General features: G+C 37.7%; 1 protein-coding gene and 1 pseudogene across 6 annotated transcripts in view; one reads left to right on the top strand and one right to left on the bottom strand.

Moving 5' to 3' along the window:
• Positions 1-26,637, top strand: part of ADK (adenosine kinase) — a 566,335-nt gene that overhangs the window by 177,290 nt on the left and 362,408 nt on the right. The window lies entirely within an intron of this gene.
• Positions 10,356-10,616, bottom strand: LOC108587606 (annotated as a pseudogene).

The raw sequence follows: 26,637 nt of genomic DNA on the forward strand, positions 1-26,637 counted from the left end.
TTTTTGTTGACAGAGACAGTTCTCCTCACTTGCTTGTGAAGACTGTGAGGCTCTGATTTCCCTTTTTCCTGGGACATTTCTTAGGATTATATGTGCAGCTGATAAACTTGAGACATGTGATAACATCTCTTCCCAGACAAAGAGCAAGCTTATTTACTGCTTGCTATAAAATTGGTGATTCCCCAAGTTCAGTGCTTCTCATTTGCTGATGCAAACTCACTTCATGCATAGCATCCATCTGAGCATCCCCAAAGGACTTGGAATGAGGGGAACTGATGCAAATATGCTGATGTTCTTCTGCTTTGTCATAAGTAATGAAGTATTTTTTTCTTTGAGGAGTCTTGTGTCTTCTGCCTGCATCCATGAATTAGTTAAGAGCCTTTTGTGTTAGCTTTATTAAATAGGGTAAAATCAAATCCCATTCTCCATAATTTTCTGTTTGTATAGTTTTACCTTTTCCAGTGACTTGTATTGAGGGTTCCTGCTTCTAGTCAACAACCTATGAGTGATTTTTTAGGTCCAATCATAAAGCATTTACAGAGGTTTTTCTGGCAGGCTTCATAGGGGGAAGACTGGTCTCCAGAGCAGACTTGGTGCAAAACTTTTATAGTCTCTGAGGGGAATTGCAGTCAAGGATCCAGTCATCCTCTTACACATATCTGCATTCCTAGCCTAGGTGCCATCATTCAGAGGCCTCTTTATGTGGTTCTTTTTGGGAGGCTTTCCTTAAGTGTCTGTGTCAAGACTTTATTGGGGAAAAGAGGCAAGACACCAACTCTTTCTCTACTATGACTTGCACTTTTCTGTTTCTAACCCTTCCTTCTCTAGCCTTCACTCGACTCCTGGGTCTATAAAACTACCAGAGTCTTTTGTTGGGGGTTCCCTTTGGCAGTGAGGCAGCCCTCACATCTGTACTGGTCTGCCTGCCCTGTGGACCAGTGTGCCATGCCACAGGGGAAAATGGAATGGGGGGTAACTGGCACTTTCTCCAGTTTAACCTCTTATACTATCACAGTAAGTGATTACAGACCTATTCTTTATTTTATTTTATTTATTTTTTTGGCTCGTTGCCATTGGCTGTGCCAGAACGTAGCAGCCCAGCTTTCTCCAGCTCTCCTGAGGTGCTGATACACACAAATGGAATCATGTTGTGCATAGCCTTTGAATCTGACTTTATTTGACATAAGTTCATCTTAGATTCATCCATTTTGCTTTGTCAATAGTTTTTAAATTTTAATGGCTGAGTAGTTTTCTATCATCGTGATGTACTACACTTTGTATCTCTGTCCACTCTAGAGGAATATTTGAGTTGTTTCTGGTGATTATGAATAAAGTTGCTAAAAATATTTATATGTTTTTGTGTTAACATAAATTTTCATTTTACTAGATGTATTGCTAAACTCCTTTCCAAAGTGGCTGTGCCATTTCACATTCCCACTAGTAATATATGAGAAGTCTAGTGGTTCCACATCCTTTCCGCACTTGATATTGTCAATTTTTATTACTGTATCAATTATAAGGGGGAGAGGAGTATCTCATTGTTTGTTTCTACTTCCCTAATTATGTGAAGCACGTTTTTATATGCTTATTTGCTATCTGCATATGTTCTTTGAAGAAGTATCTCTTCAAACTCTTTACCTGTTTTTTTTAAAAAAAAATTGTGTTTATTTTTGTTACAGGGTTTTGAGAATTCTTTATCTGTTCTGCAGACAAGACTTTTATCAGATGTGTGATTTGCAAATATTTTCTCCTAGTGAGTGGCTTGTGTTTTCATTTTCCTAACAATGTCTTTCAGTGAGCAGAAGTTCTTACAAATTTATGTACTTTAAAAATGGATTATGCTTTTGTGTCATGTAAGAACTCTTTGCCTAATCCAGGGTCAGAAAGATTTTCTCCTAGATTTTCTACTAGAAATTTCATAGTTTTACTTTTTACATGTAGATCTGTGATCCATTTTGAGTTAATTTTTGTGTATATTGAGTGAGGTCTGTAACAGAGTCTTTGGTTATTGTTTTTTGCTTTGGCATGTGGATATCCAATTGATCCATTACTCTTTCCCGAAGTCTATTTAAATCTCTTTAATTGCCTTTGTACTTTTTTGAAAATCAATTATGTGGTTGTGTATCTATATTCCATATTCTGTTTCATTGATCTATATGATAGATCTCTTCTTTCTCCAATATCATACTTCTCTGATTACTGTAGCTTAATGTGTTTGGTTTTTTTGTTTTGCTATCTAATCATGGAAGTTGAAATTATTGCATTTTACAAGTCGATATTTTTTGTAGTCGTAGACATCTGTAATTTTGCACTGTTAATTTTAATGTAATGGACATATTAGAAATTAGGTTTTCGATATGCAGGGGAAATGCTTTTAATTTATAATTGAAGAGAGTTATGAAATAATAATAAATAGAAAAAGTAAATAGAGAAAGGAAAGTATAGTCATCCCTTGGTGCCCATAAGGGATTGGTTCTAGGACCCTCTGTGGATACCAAATCCATGGATACTCAAGTCCCTTAAATGGCATAATATGTGCACATAACCTATGCATATCCTCCCATATACTTTAATCCCTAGATTACTTATAATACCTAATACACTGTAAATGCTAAGTAAATACTTGTTATACTGTATTGTTTAGGGAATAATGACAAGAAAAAAGTCTGTACATGTTCAGTACAGACTCAGCAACTATCCATTTCCCCCACTTCCAAGTATTTTTGATCTGCTGTTGGTTGGTCTGCAGATGCAGAACCCGTGGATATGGTGGGCCTACTATATATATATATATATATATATATATATATATATATATATGTCTTATTTATTGTCACTACCTTTTGCTTCCAAGTATTTTTGATTTTTAATGAGAGTTATTTTATTGTGGTGGGTGGTTTAACATACATAAGTTTTCTCAGCAGCAGAACCTGAAGCAAGGATTTTAGAACAATGCCTACTTTGGAGATGTATGTAACAGGCAAGAACTGATGCAAGGAAAGCAAGACAGCTAATGAAGACTTACTAACTAAACTACCACAATAGGTTGCTGGAGCTTTATCTTGTGGGATAATTCTGGGAAAGTCAGTGTCAAATTTAGTTTCGGGATTAACTCACCTGAAGTGTGAGAGAGTGAGTATATTTCCTGTTACTGGTTGTGGACTGCCATACAGAGGACAGTGCACCCACCTGGTGCTATGGTGGGCATAGTAGCATTCAGCCATTCAGAGGAAAGCCCTGAGGCATACAGAGGAAGATACTGGCTGTCGGAAGTAATTTGGAGTGGTGGGAAAGGGTTAGGTCCAAAGGATATTGCAGGGGCACTGACATTATCTGACTTATGCCTTGTGAATTTTCAGTGCCTTTCCTGGGTTATCAAAGTGAATAGCTTTAATCAAATCATCTCTCTAATGACATTTCTAAGTAAATTAAATTTTCTATACTTACACTCCTCTACTTTTTATTACTACAGCTGGCTTCATTAGCTTTTTGTATATTAATCTGTGTTGTCTTACTATTAGCTAGAAGAGCTTACTAACTGTGAACTTGAAGATATTATTGTGTATTCCCTCTTCAGAGGATTTTTTTTTTTTTTTTTTTTTTGAGTCGGAGTCTTGTAGCCCAGGCTGGAGTGCAATGATGCAATCTCTGCTCACCACAGCCTCCGCCTCCCGGGTTCAAGTGATTGTCATGCCTCAGCCTCCCGAGTAGCTGGGATTATAGGTGCCTGCCACCACGCTGGGCTGCAAATGTATTTAAGAATCTTAAATGAGCCATGATTGCACCACTACACTCCAGTCTGGGTGACAGAGCGAGACCCTAGCTTCAAGGGGTCCTCCTGCCTCAGCTTCCTAAAGTGCTGGGATTACAGGCATGAGCCACTGCCCCTGGCCTAAATTCCTTTTCTAGCTTTTATACAGAATTTCTAGGATAACAATAGCAACAACAACAATGAAAACTTAAATGATAAAAATGAATATGTAATAGCAAGTAAGCCATGTAAAATATTTTCAATATTCTTAGCCATTAGAGAAGTGCAAATTAAAACTACAAGATACCGCTGCATACATATGTGGATAGCGAAAGTAAAAAATGGTGAGAATACAGAATGAATGGATTTCTCATCTGTTGCTGATAAGAAAATGACACAGCCACTCTGGAAAACAGTTTGGCATTTTTTATAAATTTAAAGATAAATATTCCATATGACTCAGCAATCATATTCCTGAGTATTTAACATAGAGAAATGGAAATTTATGTATATGTAAAAACTTGCTACACAAATATTTATATCAACTTAATTTGCAATTGCCTCAAACTGGAAACAATCCAGATAACCTTCAACAGGTGAATAAAGAAACTATGAGGGATCTATCCAATGGAATGCTAAGCTTTGTAAAGGAATAAATTACTGGTACAGTCAGCAGTTTCCATAGATCTTAAGGGCATCACACTAAGTAAAAAAAAAGCTAAACTCAAAATGTTACATACTGTATGATTCCAATTATATAGTATTACTTAAATAAAAAAAATTAGTTTTGGAAAATTGACCTGTTGTTTCAGGAGTTAAGAGATAATGTGGGAGAAGGGGATAGGTATGACTGTAAGGGAGTTGCAGGAGAGGGCTTCTTTGTGTTGGTGGAATAGTTCTATGTCTTAATTGTGCTGGTGAGTCCTTGAATCTTTACAGCTGATAAGATTTTACAGAATAGTATACACACACTAAGAAGAATGCATGTAATGTCTACTTTGGGGAGGTTTTTTTTTTTTAATTTCTTTTAAGAGACAGTGTCTTGTTCCATTTCCCAGGCTGGAGTGCAGTGGCACAGTCATAGCTCACTGTAGCCTCAAACACCTGGGCTCAAGGGATTCTCCTGCTTCAGCTTCCCAAGTAGCTAGGACTATAGATGCATGCCACCATGCCTGACTAATTTTTTTATTTTTATTTTTTGTAGAGATGGGGGTCTGGCCATGTTGCCCAGGCTGGTCTCAATCTCCTGGCTTCAAGCAGTCCTTCTGCCTTGGCCTTCTGAAGTGCTAGGATTACAGGGGTGAGCCACTGCCCTGGCCTAAATTCCTTTTTTAGCCTCTTCACAGAATTTCTAGGATAACCAATATAAGTAAAGTAGATTTTATTTTCAAAATGATCCACTTTATACACTAAGTTAGAAGACAGTCTTGATTTCTTCAAAATTCTTTGCTATAAAGTGAAATGTTTGGTGATCATATATCTTGACATAAACATACAGATTCCTCTGCATATAACATTCTTTTCCTTCACTTTACCAATTTGTGCCCATTTCACATATCTCAACTTATATATCCCTTTTTCATGGTCATCTTACCTCTGACATACCTCTTTCACCCACCAAATCTGTGTTTGGTGTCATTTCTATGATGGTCCCATACAAAGGTGGACTCATTTTACAGATGCAAAAAGTGTTGAAATAATGAAGAAGTTAATGGCCCAATTGAAACTGTGGTGTTGGACATAAAACTTTAGAATCAATCCTAAATCTTAAGTGTGCAAATAAATTATTCAAAACATGAAATTACCCAACCTATTCTAGTGATATTTAACAGAGATATGTTTGTAACTGGTGGAAGAAGAGTCATTCCCTAGGTAAAGATCAATTGGTGTTCATTTTATTCACCTGAAGATAAATCACTTTCACAGATTTTGCAGACTTCTTTTCCTGAAAAAAAAATGAGTTATTAAAGTGGAGGTTTCTTTACTATATCAACACTGGCTTACTCTTTTCTTTATAATACTTCTATATTGAAAGAAGCCAGAGGCCAAAAGTAGTCTTGTCTGTGCTGCTCTTTATTTCATTGTTATTTTTAAACCAGATGATGAAATTCCCTTCCATTTTGAAGGGCCATTTTTCATGTACATAGGAGGGAATTTAAACTGTTTGAGTTAATATTAATGTATTCTGTTACTATAAATTGGTTTTAGTTTGATTTTAAAATAGCCTATTAATTTACATTCATTTAATTTTAGTATTCAACTCTGATTAGGGTAAGGAAAAGGTGTGAAATTCCAGTTACAAATCTAAAGAACTGTGTTTCTTGTTTCATTGTGTGTCTGCATTTAGTATTGTTTATATGAGAAAAAGTCAGTTGTTTCCTTACATTCCCATATAATTTTTGAGTAGTATGACAATCTTGATTTATATACCTGATGACTTTTAATTTTTAAAATGTTGTCTAAACCAGGTTTCAGGTGATATATCTTGCTTCCTAACTTGACAACTCTGAATATTACTGTTCAAACTTGTAAGCAAGTAGAAATTAAAATGAAGCCATACATAGCATTTGCTTTGATTAAAAAGAATAGAAACCTAGATTGTTTTGGAAAATTCAGTGTATATTTCAGTGTGTGTATATTATGTGTTTATATATTGACAGATCTGGGCATCAGAATAGAGTCAAGAAATAACATAAATAGAAATTCAGTAAGAACACATGTGAAACTGGAAGCCAGTGGAGGAAAACTGAGGAATTGCTGTTTGTGAGAGACTTGTTTTTCATTCAGTGTACTTTTTTTTTTTTTTTTTTTTTTACTGTTTTAATTATCTATATAGCATGCTGCGTATTGCCAACTTTACTTAATTTTGAAAGATTAAAATGGCTGGCAAATTTATTGCCCATTTGCAAGTACATTTATATCAGGAATAGTACAATATGTAGAATGTTATTGGAGCATTGGAACATTGACTCTGACATACTTTTTTAAAAACCTCATAAAATATGAAAATACTTCTTAATGATTTCAATATTAACTATTCATTAGACATCTATCATTATCCTTTATGTCAGAAACTTAGAGTGAAATTTTATTATTAGCTTGATTGAAGAACACTTGTTCTCATTTCATTGTGCTACAGTTACATTCAAAGTTAAAGTTATTTTTCTTCTCTTTAATAGTATACTATAACAAGTATATTCAAAGTGATGCTCTAGATTTGTTTCCTTCACATTTAGACTTGCATTTTTGCAATGTTTATACTAAAGTTTCTTACACTTGCCATAGTATATCTGCGTTGTGGCTTACCCCTGTAATCCCAGCACTTAAGGAGGCCCAGGTGGGTGGATCACGAGGTCAGGAATTTGAGACCAGCCTGGCCAACATGGTGAAACCCCGTCTCTACTAAAAATACAAAAAAAAAAAAAAAAAAAAAAAATTAACTGGGCGTGGTGGTGGGCACCTGTAATCCCAGCTACTCAGGAGGCTGAGACAGGACAATCGCTTGAACCCGGGAAGGCGGAGGTTGCAGAGAGCCGAGATTGTGCCACTCTACTCCAGCCTGGGCAACGAGAGCAAGACTTCGTCTCAAAAAAAAAAAAAAAGGATTTTTGCAATCATTAACTTACTTCTTGCTGTTTTTGTTTTCTTTTGCTGTCCTTCTTAACTTCTTCAAAGATTTCTAATATGTTTATACCTCCTTAATCCTAAATCCACTGTATGTTGGCTCTCATGGTAGTTTTCTATTTCATGTACTTGCTTGTATAATACAAATCCCTGTTCTTGGTATTTTGTGTATTTATTTATTCGGCTGCCATTGTATTGAAAATTGTCTTGACAATTCATTTACAAACATCCTTAGTATAGCAATATGTAATTCAAACCCAGCATGCTCAAATTTGTACTATTATGGTTAATTATTGCTATGTGTGTATTTTCAAATTTTTAAAGACTTAGAGAATAGTAAAACATATACTTAGTACAAATGATATCACTTCTTGGTACCTTTCTGTGAGTCTTTCTTCCCATAAGGAAATTAAATTGTTCTTTGTTTTCATGCTACTTAAAAAAAAAAAAGCTTTATTGAGATAAATCAAATTTAGAGCATTTTCATCACCTCAAAAAGAGCCCCATATACATTAGCTATCACCCACTCAATTCTCCCTCCTTGACTGTTTTGGGTCCATTGCAATTCCAAGTGAATTTTAGAGTCAGTTTGTCAGTTTACACAATGAGTATAGCTTGGATTCTGATAGGGATTGCGTTGAATCTCTACATCCATAATGGGTAATATTGCCAATCTTAATAAAATTTTCCATGAATGTGGGACGTTTTTCCATTTATTTAGATCACCTTTAATTTGTTGCAACAATGTTTTGTAGTTTTCAGAGTATAAATTTTACACTGTAAAGAAAACTTATTCCCAAATATTACTTTATTTTTGATGCTATTGTAAGTGGAATTCTTTTCTTAATTTTATGTTCAGATTATTCGTTGCAGATGGCTTAGAGATACAATTGTGTGTGGTTTTTTTTGTTGTTGTTTTGTTTTTGAGACAGGCTCATGCTTTGTTGCCCAGGCTGAAGTGCAGTGGCACAAACATGGCTCACTGCAGCCACGACCTCCTGGGCTCACCTGATTTTCCTGCCTCAGCCTCCCAAGTAGCTGGGACCACCAGACATGTGCCACAATGCCTGGCTAATTTTTAATTTTTTTCTTAGAGACAGAGTCTTGCCATGTTGCCCAGGATGGTCTCAAACTCTTGGGCTCAAGCAATCCTCTGGCCTTAGTCTCCCAAAGTTTTAGGATTATAGGCATGAGCCACTGTGCCTGGCCCAGTTGTGTGTGTGTGTGTGTGTGTGTTAATATTGATCTTGTATCCTGCAGCCTTTCTGAACTTTTTTAGCTGTACTATTTTTTAGTAGGTTCTTTACAATTTTCTGTGTACAAAACCATGTCATCTGTGAATATAGTTTTATTTCCTTCTTTCTTTCTAATTTGGAAGCGTTTAACTTTTTTTTCCCTTTCCTTAATTGCTGTGACCAGTACTTGTAGTGTAACAGTGAACAGAAGTGACAAGAAGAGATGTCCCTAGTCTTGTTTCGCATAGAGGGGGAGAATATCTAATCATTCACTGTTAAGTTTGATGTTTCTCTGCAGTTTTCTTAGATGCCCTTTATCAATTGAGGAAGTTACCTTCTATTTCTAGTTTTTTTAGTGTTTTTATCTTGAAACAGTACAGTTGACCCTTGCACAATATGGGGATTGTGGGTGCTGACCCACTGCATAGTCTAAAATCCATGTATAACTTTTGAGTCTCCCAAAACTTGTCAACTAATAGCCTACTGTTAACCAGAAGCCTTACCAGTAACATAAAGTCAATTACCACATATTTTATATATGTATCATATAAAGAATACATTATTAAGAAAATCATGAGAAAATATATGTACTCTTTATTAAGTGGAAATATTTAATGATAAAAGTCATCATTGTCTTCATGTTGGGTAGGCTGAGGAGGCAGAGGAGGAGTTGGTTTTGCTGTCTCAAGGGTGGCAGAGGTGGAAGAAAATACTTGTGTAAGTGGATTTGTGAAGTTCAAACCAGTGTTGTTCAAGAGTCAATTGTAGTGGATTTTGCCAAATGCTTTTGGTTTGCTTGTTTTTTGAGATGGAGTTTTGCTCTTGTTGCCCAGGTTAGAGTGCAATGGCATGATCTTGGCTCACTGCAACTTCTGCCTCCCAGATTCAAGCAATTCTCCTGCCTCAGCCTCCTGAATAGCTGGGATTTCAGGTGTCCAGCACCACGCCTAACTAATTTTTGTATTTTTAGTAGAGAAGGGTTTCACCATGTTGGCCAGGCTGGTCTCGAACTCCTTACCTCTTGTGATCCACCTGAACTCCTGACCTCTTGTGATCCACCTGCCTCAGCCTCCCAAAGTGTGAGATTACAGGCGTGGGCCACCATGCCTGGCTGCCAGATGCTTTTTCTATGTCTGTTGAGATGATCATGTAATTTTGTTTTCTATTCTATTGATATGATGCATTGAATTAATTGATTTTTGGATCTTAAATCAACCTTGCATTCCTGAGACAAACTGCACTTGGTTATGTTATATATAATTTTTAAATGTTGCTGGATTTGTTTTGCTAGTATTTTGTTGAGGATTTTTGCATCATTCTCATGAGTATTGGTCTGTAGTTTTATTTTCTTGTGACTTTGTCTGATTTTAGAGTATCATAGTAATACTGGCCTCATAATATGATTTGGAAGATGTCTTCCCTCTTCTAATTTTTGGAAGAGTTTGTGGAGAATTGGTATTTTTTTTTTTTAAAACAAGCAGCAATTGTTTATTTTTCTAATCAAGTGATCATGCTGCTGAATCTTAAGGCGTCAACAAATGTTGCATCTTATTTCATTGAACAATAAGACCTTCTATTCTGATTATTCCTGGTAAATAGGAATAATCACTGGTTTCTCCAGTGGTTTCCATTTGCCAAAAACTCATGACAGATGGCTTAACAAGGTGGCTACTGCTTTCTGGGGATTGTATCAGATGCATACTCATTTCCAGTGCAGCAGCTGTTGGCAATCTAGGACTTCTCTATCATGGTTGGCCAGTGAGTCCTGCTTTGGCTGCCAGAGCTTCATTCTGCTGAATATGATATTCCTGAAGTCTCATGGATATTCTTTTTGTCATTTAAAAATATTTCCATAAAGTGTTCTGAACAGCTGGTCTCTTCAGGTTTTACATCTCTTGTGCAGTCTTAACACAGTCCAAAAAGCAGATTTCTGTAAGTTTATTGTCAGTCCCAAGAAATTCCTTAAACTGTTTAATCTGATCAGGTTCTGGTATTTGTGCACCCATATTCTTTTGGTACATTTATTAGTCACCTTTTCTGATGCATGAGTTTCCTTTCTGTTCTGGTAAAGTAGTGTTCCAACCTTTGTTTGAATGTCTTCAGTGAGATGTGATTTCTTAAGCACAGGCTCTCACATCTGACGTCAGTACAAGGCTGTAGGCCTACACTGCCAGTCGAGTCTGAGGATGGAGGATCAGGATCAGGGCAAGTGTTGCAGCCGCTTTATCTAATTCTTCTTTAAACGTTCATTAGAATTCAACAGTGAAGCCATTCGAGGCTAGGCTTTTCTTTGTGGGTAGTTTCTTGATTACTAATTTAATCTCTTGTTATATAGGTCTGTTCAAGTTACCTATTTTTTCTTGAATTTTTTAGTCATTTGTGCCTTTCTAAGTATTTGTCCATTTCATCTAATAAATAATCTAATTTGTTTAATGGCTATTCTTTCTGACATTAATAAAACCACTTTGTCTTTCTTGTCGGTGTTGTTTGCATAATATGTCTTTTTTTTTTTTTTTCCAGATAGGGTCTTGCTTTGTTGCCCAGGCTGGAGTGCACTGGCAAGCAGAGGTTGCCACTCACTGGAACCTCTGATTCCCAGGCTTAAATGATCCTCCCACCTCAGTCTCTTGAGTAGCTGGGATTACAGGTGCATACCATCATGCTTGGCTAATTTTTAAATTTTTGCAGAGACAAGGTCTCATTATATTGTCCAGGGTGATCTTGAACTCTTGGCTTAAAGTGAAACCCCTGCCTTGGCCTCTCAAATTGTTGGGTTTACAGGTGCCAGCCACCACATGCACCCTGCATGATATATTTTTCCACCCTTGTACTTTCAATCTGTTAGTAATTTTGTATCTACAGTGTGTCCCCTGTTGACCCACATAATTGTCTTTTATGTATAATTATTAGAACTATTGATACGAAAATGTGAAAGTATAGTCCCATTATCTTATTTGAGTGGAATCAATAGACTATTTCACTATTTCATAAAATGTATTCTAGTTTGTATATTAGAATAGTTTGTTTTTCATGGCTTTTGAGAAAAACATTTGAATGAGCTTACATTTCATTGCATTTAAAATTTCGGGTTTTTTTTTTTTTTGGAGACATAGTCTCTCTCTGTTGCCCAGGCTGAAGTGCAATGGTATGATCGTGGCTCACTGCAACTTCCACCTCCCAGGTTCAAACGATTCTTGTGCCTCAGCCCCTGGAGTAACTGGGACTACAGGTGCATGCCATGACCTAGCTAATTTTGTATTTTTAGTAGAGATGGGGTTTCGCCCTGTTGGCCAAGCTGATCTTGAACTCCTGACCTCAGGTGATCTACCTGATTTAGCCTCCCAAAGTGCTGGAAGTACAGTGCCTGTCCAAAATTTCTGTTTTTTAATGAATCCAAAGTTCATATATATATATTTTTCCCAATGCCATGGTACATATCATCACCAAAAAAAGTAGTGATTTTGCTTCAGTGAACACTGAATTTTAATATTATTGATAGAATGCCTATATCGATCAGGGTTTTACACTTATCGTACAGTATACTTACAATGTATGTTGGCCTCATCCTTTGTAATTAATTAATTAGCTTGTAATTAATGTAAGCTAATCTAAATTTTCATATTTTCAGTTTTAACAGTTGGACTTTTGAGTTACATTTCTTATATTTTGATTTTTTCTATAAAAATATTTTAAAACTGGAAAGAGAACAGTAGAATCAATTAAATGCAAGATTGAAAGGGTTTCATAATGTGAAAAAGCAATCTTGTTTTTGAAATGTTCAGTTTACAGTAAGGATCGAGCCCCTCTGCGGCTACCAATTTGGGAAATACCTGAGGTTTTTTCCCCTTGCACTTAAAGGCTGTTTTAACCATGAAGCTGGCTAGTTAAGGACACAGACTTTAGAGTGCCACTACACTTCCATAACAGGAGTGAACTGAAGAAGAGAAGCTGTGGAGTCAGGAGCCTCACAAAGTAAAGACAACCAGTGAAGAGAAAACCATTTATTTTCAATACTTAAGATGGCCGAGCCTGTAATAGGAGGCCGAGGCAGGTGGATCATGAGGTCAGGAGATTGAGACCATCCTGGCTAACACGGTGAAACCCCACCTCTACTAAAAATACAAAAAATTAGCCGGGTGTGGTGGGCACCTGTAGTCCCAGCTACTCGGGAGGCTGAGGCAGGAGCTTGCAGTGAGCTGAGATCATGCCACTGTACTCCAGCCTGGGTGACAGAGTGAGACTCTGTATCAAAAAAAAAAAGAAAAAAAGAAAAAAAAAAGATGGCTGAATAGGAAGAGCTCTGGTCTGCAGCTCCCTGCAAGACCAACACAGAAGGCGGGTGTTTTCTGCATTTCCAACTAAGATACCCAGTTCATCTCATTGGGACTAGTTAGGCAGTGGTTGCAGCCCACAGACGGTGAGCAGAAGCAGGGTGGGGCATCACCTCACCTGGGAGGTGCAAGGAGTCGGGGGACCTCCCTCCCCCAGCTGAGGGCAGCCATGAGGGACTGTGCTATCCGACCCAGATACTATGCTTTTCCTATGGTTTTTGCAATCTGCAGATCAGGAGATTCCCTCGTGTACCCATACCACCAGGGCCTTGGGTTTCAAGCACAAAACTGGGCGGCTGTTTAGGCAGACACTGAGCTAGTTGCAGGAGTTTTTATTTCATACCCCAGTGGTGCCTGGAACCCCAGCGAGACTGTTAACTCCCCTGGAAAGGGGGCTGAAGCCAGGGAGCCAAGCTCAGAGGGTCCCACTCTCACGGAGCCCAGCAAGCTAAGAACCACTGGCTTAACATTCTCACTGCCAGCACAGCAGTCTGAAATTGACCTGGGACCATTGGGCTTGGTAGGGGGAGGGGCATCTGCAATTACTGAGGCTTGAGTAGGTGGTTTTTCCCTGACAGTACTAAGACAGCCGGGAGGTTTGAACCAGGTGGAATTCACCACAGTGAAGCAAAGCGGCTGTGGCCAGACTCCCTCTCTAGATTCTTCCTCACTGGACAGGGCATTTCTGAAAGAAAGACAGCAGACCTACTCAAGGACTTATGGATAAAACTCCCATCTCCCTGGGACAGAGCACCTGAGGGAAGAGGCGGCTGTGGGCGCAGCCTCAGAGGACATAAACTTTCCTGCCTGGTGGCTCTGAAGAGAACAACTAATACTGACAAGGAGGATTCTCCCAGCACAGTGCTTGAGCTCTGCTTAGGGACAGACTGCCTTCCCAAGTCAGGGACCCACTTGGGAAGACTCCTGTGCCGTCTCACTGGGAGAGAACTGCCAACAGGGGTCAACAGACACCTCAAACAGGAGAGCTCTGGCTGGCATCAGGCTGGTGGGGGACGAAGCTTCCAGAGGAAGGACCAGGCAGCAGTCTTTGCTGTTCTGCAGCCTCCATTGGTGATACCCAGGCAAACAGGGTCTGGAATGGACTTACAGCAAACTGCAGCAGACCTGCAGAAGAGAGACCTGACTGTTAGAAGAAAAACTAGCAAACAGAAAGCAACAACCTCAGCATCAACGAAAAGAACCCCCACACAAAAACCCCATCCAAAGGTCATCAGCCTTAGAGATCAAAGGTAGATAAATCCATGATGATGAGGAAAAACCAGCACAAAAACGCTGAAAATTCCAAAAACCAGAATGCCTCTTTGCCTCCAAATAATTGCAGCTCCTCTCCAGCAAGGGCACAAAACTGGACGGAGAATGACATTGATGAATTGACAGAAGTAGGCTTCGGAAGGTGGGTAATAACAAACTCCTCTGAGCTGAAGAAGCATGTTCTAACCCAGTTCAAGGAAGCTAAGAACCTTGATAGAGGTTATAGGAACTACTAACTAGAATAATCAGTTTAGAGAGGAACATAAATGACCTGATGGAGCTGAAAAACACAGCACGAGCACTTCATGAAGCATACACAAGTATCAATAGCCAAACTGATCGAGCAGAAGAAAGGATATCAGAGATTGAATATCAACTTACTGAAATAAGGAGTGAAGATCAGAGAAAAAAATGAAATGGAACGAACAAAAACTCCAAGAAATATGGGACTATGTGAAAAGACCAAACCTATGGTTGATTGGTGTACCTGAAAGTGAAAGGGAGAACAGAACCAAGTTGAAAAACACACTTCAGGATATTATCCAGGAGAACTTCCCCAACCTAACAAGACAGGCCAACACTGAAATTCGGGAAATATGGAGAACACCACTAAGATACTCCTCAAGAAGAGCAACCCCAAGACACCTAATTGTCAGATTCTCCAAGGTTGAAATGAAGGGCAGCCATAGAGAAAGGTCAGGTTACCTACAAAAGGAAACCCATCAGACCAATTGCAGATCTCTCTGCAGAAACCCTACAAGCCAGAAGAGAGTGGGGGCCATTATTCAACATTCTTAAAGAATTTTCAACCCAGAATTTCATATCCAGCCAAACTAAGCTTCATAAACTAAGGAGAAATAAAATCCTTTTCAGAGAAGGAAATGCTGAGGGATTTTGTCACCACCAGGCCTGCTTTACAAGAGCTCCTGAAGGAAGCACTAAATTTGGAAAGGAAAAAGTGGTACTAGCCACTGCACAAACACACCAAAATATAAAGACCAATGACATTATGAAGAAACTGCTTCAACTAATGTGTAAAATAACCTGCTAACATCATGATGACAGGATCAAATTCATATATAATAATATTAACCTTAACTGTACATGGCCTAAATGCCCCAACTAAAAGACACAGACTGGCAAATTGGATAAAGAGTCAAGATCCATTGGTGTGCTGTATTCAGGAGACCCATCTCACTTGCAAAGACACACATAGGTTCAAAATAAAGGGATGGAAGAATGTTTACCAAGCAAATGGAAAGCAAAAACAAAGCAAAACAAAACAAAACAAAAAACCAGCAGGGGTTGCAATCCTAGTCTCTGATAAAATAGACTTTAAACTAACAAAGATCAAAAAAGACAAGGGTATTACTTAATGGTAAAGGGATCAATGCAACAAGAAGAGCTAACTATCATAAATATATATGTGCACCCAATACAGGAGCACCCAGATTCATAAAACAAGTTCTTAGAGACCTGCAAAGAAACTTAGACTTCCACACAATAATAGTGGGAGACTTTAACACCCCACTGTCAATATTAGATCAATGAGACGGAAAATTAACAAGGTTATTCAGGATTTGAACTCAGCTCTGGACCAAGTGGACCTAATAGACATGGGGTTGCTACAGAACTGTCTACCCCAAATCAACAGAATATACATTCTTCTCAGCACCACATAGCACTTACTCTCAAATCAGCCACATAATTCAAAGTAAAACACTCCTCAACAAATGCAAAAGAATGGAAATTGTAACAGTCTTCAGACCACAGTGCAATCAAATTAGAATTTAGGATTAAGAAACTCACTCAGAACCACACAACTACATGGAAATTGAACAACCTGTTCCTGAATAAATATTGGGTAAATAATGAAATTAAGGCAGAAATGAAGAAGTTATTTGAAACCAATGAGAACAAAGAGAAAACGTACCAGGATCTAGGACACACAAAAAGCAGTGTCAAGAGGGAAATTTATAGCACTAATGCCCACTTCAGACAGCTGGAAAGATCTGAAATCGACACCCCAACATTACAATTAAAAGAACTGGAGAAGCAATAGCAAACAAATTCAAAAGCTAGCAGAAGACAAGAAATAACTAAGATCACAGCAGAACTGAAGGAGGTAGAGACATGAAAAACCCTTGAAAAAAATCAGTGAATCCAGCAGGTGGTTTTTTGAAAAGATTAACCAAATAGATAGACTGCTAGCTAGACTATTAAAGAAGAAAAGAGAGAAGAATCAAATAGACACAATAAAAAATTATAAAGTGGATATCACCACTATTCTCAGAGAAATACAAACTACCAACAGAGAATACTATAAACACCTCTATACAAATAAACTAGAAAATCTAGAAGGAATTGGTACATTCCTGGACACATACACCCTCCCAAGACTAATCCAGGAAGAAGTCGAATCCCTGAATAGACCAATAACAAGTTCTGAAGTTGAGGCAGTAATTAATAGTCTACCAACCAAAAAAAGCCCAGGACCATACAGATTCACAGCTGAATTCCACCAGAGGTTCAAAGAGGAGCTGGTACCATTCCTTCTGAAACTATTCCAAACAATTGAAAAAGAGGGATTCCTCCCTACCTCATTTTATGAAGCCAGCATCATCCTGATTCCAAAACTTGACAGAGACACAACAAAAAAAGAAAATTTCAGGCCAATATCCCTGATGAACATCCATGTGAAAATCCTCAATAAAATACTAGCAAACAAATCCAGCAGCACATCAAAAAGCTTATCCACCACAATCAAGTCGGCTTGGGATGCAAGGCTGGTTCAACATAAGCAAATCAATAAATGTAATCTATCACATAAACAGAACAAATGACAGAAACCATATGATTATCTCAATAGATGCAGAGAAGTCCTTTGATAAAATTAAACATCCCTTCATGCTAAAAACTCTCAGAAACTAGGTATTGATGGATCATATCTCAAAATATAAGAGCTATTTATGACTAACCCATAGCCAATATCATACTGAACAGGCAAAAGCTGGAAGCATTCCCTTTGAAAACCAGCACAAGACAAGGATGCCCTCTCTCACCACTCCTATTCAACATAGTATTGGAAGTTCTGACTACAGCCATCTGGCAAATAAAGAAATAAAGGGTATTTAAATAGGAATAGAGGAAGTCAGATTGTCTCTGTTTGCAGATGACATGATTGTGTATTTAGAAAACTCCATTGTCTCAGCCCAAAGCCTCCTTAAGCTGATAAGCAGCTTCAGCAGTCTCAGGATACAAAATCAATGTGCAAAAATCACAAGCATTTCTGTACATCAATAATAGACAAGCAGAGAGCCAAATCATGAGTGAACTCCCATTCACAATTGCTACAGGAGAATAAAATACCTAGGAATACAACTTATAAGGGACATGAAGTACCTCTTCAAGGAGAACCACAAGCCACCGCCCAAGGAAGTAAGACAGGACACAAACAAATGGAAAAAAATTCAATGTTCATGGATAGGAAGAATCAATATTGTGAAAATGGCCATATTGCCCAAAGTAATGTATAGATCCAATGCTATTCCCCTCAAGCTTCCGTTGACTTTCTTCGCAGAGTTAAAAACAAAACAAAACAAAACAAAAAAAACACCAACAACTTTAAATTTCATATGGAACCAGAAAGGAGCCTGTATAGCTAAGACAATCCTAAGCAAAAAGGGCAAAGCTAGAGGCATCATGTTACCTGACTTCAAACTGTACTACAAAGCAGCGCGGTACTGGTACCAAAACAGATGTATAGACCAATGAAACAGAACAGAGGCCCCAGAAATAACACCACACATCTACAACCCTCTGATCTTTGACAAACCTGACAAAAACAAGCAATGGGGAAAGGATTCCCTATTTAATAAATGGTGTTGGGAAAACTGGCTAGCCATATGAAGAAAACTGAAACTGGATCACTGCCTTACACATTATACAAAAAGTAACCAAGATGGATTAAGGACTTAAATGTAAAACCTAAAACCATAAAAACCCTAGAAAAAAACCCGGGCAATACCATTCAGGACATAGCCATGGGCAAAGACTTCATGACTGAAGCACCCAATGCAATAGCAACAAAAGCCAAAATTGACAAATGGGATCTAATTAAACTAAAGAGCTTCTGCACAGCGAAAGAAACTATCATTAGAGTGAGCAGGCAGCATACAGAATGGGAGAAAATTTTTGCAATCTATCCATCTGACAAAGGTCTAATATCCAGAATCTATAGGAACTTAAACAAATTTACAAGAAAATAACAACCCCATCAAAAAGTGGGTGCAGGATATGGATGGACACTTCTCAAAAGAAGACATGCAACCAACAAACATGAAAAATTGCTCATCATCATTGGTCATTAGAGAAATGCAAATCAAAACCACAATGAGATACCATCTCATGCCAATTAGAATGGTGATCATTAAAAAGTCAAGAAACAATGGTTACTGGTGAGGTTGTGGAGATATAGGAATGCTTTTACACTGTTGGTGGGAGTGTAATTACTTCAACCATTGTAGAAGACAGCGTGGCAGTTCCTCAAGGATCTAGAACCAGACATACCATTTGACCCAGCAATCCCATTACTGGGTATGTACCCAAGAGACTACAAATCATTCTGCTAGAAAGACACATGCACACATATGTTTATTGTAGCACTATTTACAATAGCAAAAGCTTAGGACCAACCTGATGCCCATCAATGATAGACTGGATAGAGAAAATCTTGCACATAGACACCATGGAATACTATGCAGCCATAAAAAATGATGAGGTCATGTCCTTTGCAGGGACATGATGAAGCTGGAAACCATCATTTTTAGCAAAGTAACATAGGAACAGAAAACTAAACACCCATTGTTCTCACTCATAAGTGGGAGTTGAACAATGAGAACACATGGACACAGGGAGGGGAGCATAACATACCTTGGCCAGTTGGTGGGTAGGGGGCAAGGGGAGGGAGAGGATTAGGACAAATACCTATTGCATGCAGGGCTTAAAACTTAGATGATGGGTTGATACGTGCACCAAACCACCATGGCCCATGTATACCAATGTAACAAACCTGCACGTTCTGCACATGTATCCCAGAACTTAAAGTTTAAAAAAAAAGAAGCAGGGCGCGGAGGCTCACGCCTGTAATCCCAGCACTTTGGGAGGCCGAGGCAGGTGGATCATGAGGTCAGGAGATTGAGACCGTCCTGGCTAACATGGTGAAACCCCCGTTTCTACTAAAAATACAAAAAATTAGCCAGGTGTGGTGGCAGGCACCTGTAGTCCCAGCTACTCCGGAGTCTGAGGCAGGAGAATGGCGTGAACCCAGGAGGTGGAGCTTGCGGTCAGCTGAGATTGCGCCACTGTGCTCCAGCCTGGGTGACAGAGCAAGACTCTGTTTCAAAGAAAAAAAAGAAACAAAAAAGTTCAGTTTACTTGATTTTGCATATAGAGTTCCTTGAGAATTTAAATAATCCTTTCTGAATTACAGAAAGTCATAGATTGGAAGTATAGCTTTCAAATGCTCTAAATCACTCTGAATTAAGAAAAAGCATCAATTTAAAACTGCCTTTAAAAATAAGTATTCAACAAATTGGTATACGAATTGTAACACAAGCAACGAAATCACTGACTTTGATTAGTCTCTCTACTGATTACTACTATTGAATGGAAGATGTGTGTAAGAATAGGAGAAGGTGAACTCATTGTCTTGAGCATGTGGAATAAGTTCTTGTCTGAGGTCAGATAGCAATTTTTATCTTATTTTCAGTGTAGTAGATCCTATGCTGCCCTGATAAGAATCACCTGCACAGCCTCAATGACTCACAGAAGTATTCCAGTAACTCTTTGCATTTTTTCATAGAAAAATTGTGTCTCTGTTATCCCTACACAATTCCTTCATAAACAGTAGAAACTTCCCCCATGAAACCTTTCCTTTAACCTTAACGTTCTTTGATAATTATTCATGAAGTCCTTAAATAATTGTTAAAACAAGTATTGGTTTTGAATACATATCAGCTTTGGAATACTGCTTAAGGTAATCATGATAAACTCCAACTCCTTTATGGTTATTTAGAGGAATACATCTATTTGTTATAGTCTTAAGGAAAACTTTGTCAACATATTAGATGATAGAAACAGTCATAACAAGTGACCACCAGGTTTGGTGGAAACTCATGATGTGGAGGGTCTACTCCATGTTCTGCCAACCAAGCAACTAAGTCATTTTGGGCAAATGATTCAGCTTACTTGATCTGTTATATGATTCTTAAGGTCTATTATAGCTCCAATATTTCATGGCATCACTCCACTTTAATCTATTATCTATCTTAAAAAAGTTAAACAGAAAGATCAATTAGCACTTAAATTAAATTTGAGTTGCTGGATATTTTATTTTTTTCTCACTGACACTCACTGCTTCCACTCTTTGGGATAATGATTATTGGAGCTGTATGCATTTATAATACATTAAGCAGAGTGTGGTATATCACTAAAACTTCATTACAAGTATTCATTCCATATATTTGTCTGTACTGGGGTCAGTATTTTTTTCCTTCTTTTTAAAGACAGGGTCTTGCTCTGTCTTCTCCTGTCTTGGTCTCCCAATGTGCTAGAATTATGGGCATGAGACACTGCACCTGCTCTTTTCTGATTTTATATGTCTATCTGAAGAGGTTATTACTTGGCCAAACTCACATGGCAAGATACGTATCATGAAGTGTTTTTCTGCTAATATTCTTGTAAGATAAACCAACTATTAGTAAAAGCACTTGCTTCCTAATCAAGATTACTTGGAATTGTTAACAGAATATGTATGTGTGTATAAGTTAAGTTAACTTTTTAAAAACTTCTCTGCTGCCTGGAGGAATAATGGAATGACCCAAAGGGATAGAAGCAAAATATTTCAGATAGTACATAAAGTATATACTTAGCTTTGTGCAATGAAGAACTAATGATATAATGTGTATGGAGTAATATTTAACTTTATTTTGTTGTAAGCCCTTTTGGGGTAGTGTTTGTTCCACATGGCTTTTATCTTCTTTAATACTTAGCATCTGCTAGAAATGTAGTCTGTGGGATAATATGAGTTGAGGAAGATTTACAGATAGCATTTTCCGAGACTGAACAGAAAAGCATATTGTCATTTGGAAAAATTTTAAAAGTATTTAACTTTCTTATTAAGATATTTAGCCCTTTTCATTCAGGACCATTTGCTTTTATTTTCCTATTGTTATTTATTTCTATTATCTTGTCTACAGTTGAAATTTGGACAATTGGTCTGTATCTTTTCTATTTTTCATTATATTTAAAAACTCAGGTTTCCTCTTAAGTGTTTGTTGGTAAACATTAGGTGCTATTTTTAAGTTTTCAATTCTCAGGCATAGTGCTACTTATCTATGTTATTTATACAAGCAAATGAGCATATTTACCGATCAATCCATGGTAAGAAACGCAAGTTGCTACCAAGGATACCTCTGTGTGTGTATGTGTGTGTATGTGTCTGAAATATTTCACTGAAGAATTCATATTGTTAATACCTCCACTGCACCTTGATATTCTGTTAGCTTTTTAAATGATGATTGTGACCAATTACAGCTCATATCTTCCACTAGTGGATCACACTCTGCAGCATTAAAATCACTGTGAAATAGATTAATTAGAATAAATGAAGGGTTATTTTTAAATTCTGTTTGTACAGTAGATTTTATTGGATTATTTTATAAAATACCCATTTTATAAATTGGATGGTATATTATAAATGGATAGTAGGATTTTTCCTTTCTTCATTTTGTACCAAGAGAATCAAAAACACTCCTGTTCAGTACATCTCTAGCAAGTCTATTCCAACAGCCAATGTCTCAAATAATTAATTTTTCTGTACGTTAGTCACCCTTACATCTAAACGTTACAGTGCTTCAGTATAACTTCTATGTATATATTATTAATCCCATTTACAAATGGGAACCAGAGTGTTGGGAGACAGCTCATGGATTTCTCATGTTCCTGCACAGTCTGAGTCTTCTAAGGAAAGGCATTTACAGTGCCAATTGTATAAGGAGAAATTTCAAGACAGTAAAACTACTGACATGTCCCTCCCTGGAGACATCCAAGGATAATAAAAATAAAATAACTTCTCTTCCCCTTCCCAGAGGAGATTTGCTAATATTTGAGTGTAATGAGCAATCTTTCTGGGGCAGAGCAGAGTAGCAAACCAATGTAAGATCAGAGTTCCTTAATTTGGGGGTTACTCTCCTGTGATGCTCTCTACTGTATGCACTAGTAACATTCATCCCTTACTGCATTGCCTCATGGAGATTGGAGCTCAGGGAACTGGCCTAAATATATTGTTCTAGCTGCTGCTTTTGTTACGAGTAATAAATTGTCTTTGTTTCTGATCCACAGTTCTTGTGTCCTTATGTCATTGTGTGTCCGTGCGTATGTGTATGCAGAGGGAAAGCAGCAGATTGAAAAACAGTTAAATATCAGACCTTCGTGGGGTGGTGGTGGTGGTGGTGGTGGTCTTGAGATGGAGTTTTGCTTTGTTACCCAGTCTGGTGTGCAGTGGCGCGATCAAGGCTCATTTGAGCCTTCGAACTTTCAAACTGCGTGGGCTCAGGTGATCCTCCCGGCTGGGACTGAAGGCACATCCCACCATACCGAGTGAATTTTTTTTTTCTTTTCTAAGGTACAGGGTTTTACATGTTGCCGAGGCTGGTCTCAAGCTCTTGGGCTCAAGCAGTCCACCCACTTCGGCCTCCCGAAGTGCTGGGGTTACGGGCATAAGTCACCATGCCTAGCCCTTTGTGGTTTGTTAACTTAACTCTGGCTCATACAATTTAACCGTAGGTCTGTTTGTAAACCTAAAGCCCTTTCTATGCTTCCTTCCTTACATAGACAGATAAAATATAAGTAGAAAATATGGTGCTAATGACTAGTATTTGGTATAAGTAGATAAATGTTTTATGTCACATTTACATGTGCCTATAATCTGTGATCAATGAGCAGTCTGAATATTTTTCCCTCAATCCTCATATGTTAAACTAAAAAAAAGTGATAGATTGAGGCTGGGATATCTAGTGGCGAAATTATATTTATATGAACAGAGTTTGTGTGTGTATATATATATATATATTTCAGAATATATTGAAAAATAAAAGTGTAATGACCTTGATAAAAATGAAGTATTGACTTAAAAACTCCATTTAATAATGCCCACAGGAAAGAAATGCTTCTAGAATTTTTTAATTAATAATTTTTCTCAGTACTTTCGATTGTCATGCAAACTAAAGAAATGGACTTAGTGAACAATTTAGTCACAATAATAAAGTTTCAGAAATTCTAAATTTATCTCATAATTGCAACAGATGCAAAATTATTTCATATCTTTATACTTGTTATGAAATTACCTCATATCCAAAAATATTTATGTCAAGTGACAGGCTTTTTGCTGTATTTTTGATATTATTAACCTTGTGTTTTGTAAGTTAACCTTGTGGAACTTTTAAGCATTAACTTAGCATTAATATAGACTTCTAAAATTCACTGTGATGTAGAACAGTTGATTTAATATTATCTGTGTCTAATACAAAGTAACTGTGGTCCACTTATTTATTTCAAAGTTTATTCTCAAAGGTACCTACTAGATTGTGTGTGAAGAAGTTTGTGACCAAAGTAATATAGCTGATTCTGTTTTGAAAATCTAGAATAAAGTTTATGTGAAAGCATATGGATTATTTCTTTATGAATACAATTTTATACTAGAAACTCCTCCATACCCACATAAGTAGATATATTCTCATAGTGATGTAGAAAGCTGACAAAACTTTTCGTCCTCAGAGCTAGGAATTCTTGTGTTTGGCCACAAGGGAAAGACAAAGGTATTAGAGTTTTAAATAAGCTATCATGGCTCTGAAATTGAGGCAATAATTAATAGCCTACCAACCAAAAAAAGTCCAGGACCAGATGGATTCACAGCTGAATTCTACCAGAGGTACAAGGAGGAGCTGGTACCATTCCTTCTGAAACTATTCCAATCAATAGAAAAAGAGGGAATCCTCCCTAACTCATTTTATGAGGCCAACATCATCCCGATACCAAAGCCTGGCAGAGACACAACAAAAAAAGAGAATTTTAGACCAATATCCCTGATGAACATCGATGCAAAAATCCTCAATAAAATACTGGCAAACCGGATCCAGCAGCACATCAAAAAGCTTATCCACCATGATCAAGTGGGCTTCATCCCTGGGATGCAAGGCTGGTTCAACATTCGCAAATCAATAAACGTAATCCAGCATATAAACAGAACCAAAGAAAAAAAACACATGATTATCTCAATAAACGCAGAAAAGGCCTTTGACAAAATTCAACAGACCTTCATGCTAAAAATGCTCAATAAATTTGGTATTGATGGAACGTATCTCAAAATAATAAGAGCTATTTATGACAAACCTACAGCCAATATCATACTGAATGGGCAAAAACTGGAAAAATTCCCTTTGAAAACTGGCACAAGACAGGGATGCCCTCTCTCACCACTCCTATTCAACATAGTGTTGGAAGTTCTGGCTAGGGCAATCAGGCAAGAGAAAGAAATCAAGGGTATTCAGTTAGGAAAAGAAGAAGTCAAATTGTCCCTGTTTACAGATGACATGATTGTATATTTAGAAAACCCCATTGTCTCAGTCCAAAATCTCCTTAAGCTGATAAGCAACTTCAGCAAAGTCTCAGGATACAAAATTAATGTGCAAAAATCACAAGCATTCTTATACACCAGTAACAGACAAACAGAGAGCCAAATCATGAATGAACTTCCATTCACAATTGCTTCAAAGAGAATAAAATACCTAGGAATCCAACTTACAAGGGATGTAAAGGACCTCTTCAAGGAGAACTACAAACCACTGCTCAGTGAAATAAAAGAGGACACAAACAAATGGAAGAACATACCATGCTCATGGATAGGAAGAATCAATATCATGAAAATTGCCATACTGCCCAAGGTAATTCACAGATTCAATGCCATCCCCATCAAGCTACCAATGAGTTTCTTCACAGAATTGGAAAAAACTGCTTTAAAGTTCATATGGAACCAAAAAAAGAGCCTGCATTTCCAAGACAATCCTAAGTCAAAAGAACAAAGCTGGAGGCATCACGCTGCCTGACTTCAAACTATACTATAAGGCTACAGTAACCAAAACAGCATGATACTGGTACCAAAACAGAGATATAGACCGATGGAACAGAACAGAGTCCTCAGAAATAATACCACACATCTACAGCCATCTGATCTTTGACAAACCTGAGAAAAACAAGAAATGGGGAAAGAATTCCCTGTTTAATAAATGGTGCTGGGAAAAGTGGCTAGCCATAAGTAGAAAGCTGAAACTGGATCCTTTCCTTACTCCTTATACGAAAATTAATTCAAGATGGATTAGAGACTTAAATGTTAGACCTAATACCATAAAAACCCTAGAAGAAAACCTAGGTAATACCATTCACGACATAGGCATGGGCAAGGACTTCATGTCTAAAACACCAAAAGCAACGGCAACAAAAGCCAAAAATGACAAATGGGATCTAATTAAACTACAGAGCTTCTGCACAGCAAAAGAAACTACCATCAGAGTGAGCAGGCAACCTACAGAATGGGAGAACATTTTTGCAATCTATTTATCAGACAAAGGGCTAATATCCAGAACCTACAAAGAACTCAAACAAATTTACAAGAAAAAAACAACCCCATCAAAAAGTGGGCAAAGGATATGAACAGACATTTCTCAAAAGAAGACATTCATACAGCCAACAGACACATGAAAAAATGCTCGTCATCACTGGCCATCAGAGAAATGCACATCAAAACCACAATGAGATACCATCTCACACCAGTTAGAATGGTGATCATTAAAAAGTCAGGAAACAACAGGTGCTGGAGAGGATGTGGAGAAATAGGAACACTTTTACACTGTTGGTGGGACTGTAAACTAGTTCAACCATTATGGAACACAGTATGGCGATTCCTCAAGGATCTAGAACTAGAAGTACCATATGACCCAGCCATCCCATTACTGGGTATATACCCAAAAGATTATAAATCATGCTGCTATAAAGACACATGCACACGTATGTTTATTGCGGCACTATTCACAATAGCAAAGACTTGGAATCAACCCAAATGTCCATCAGTGACAGACTGGATTAAGAAAATGTGGCACATATACACCATGGAATACTATGCAGCCATAAAAAAGGATGAGTTTGTGGCGGGCGCCTGTAGTCCCAGCTACTCGGGAGGCTGAGGCAGGAGAATGGCGGGAACCCGGGAGGCGGAGCTTGCAGTGAGCTGAGATCTGGCCACTGCACTCCAGCCCGGGTGACAGAGCCAGACTCCGTCTCAAAAAAAAAAAAAAAAAAAAAAAAAAAA

The sequence above is a fragment of the Papio anubis genome, chromosome 11 (assembly GCF_008728515.1).
Source record: "Papio anubis isolate 15944 chromosome 11, Panubis1.0, whole genome shotgun sequence".
NCBI classification, from domain to species: Eukaryota; Metazoa; Chordata; class Mammalia; order Primates; family Cercopithecidae; genus Papio; species Papio anubis.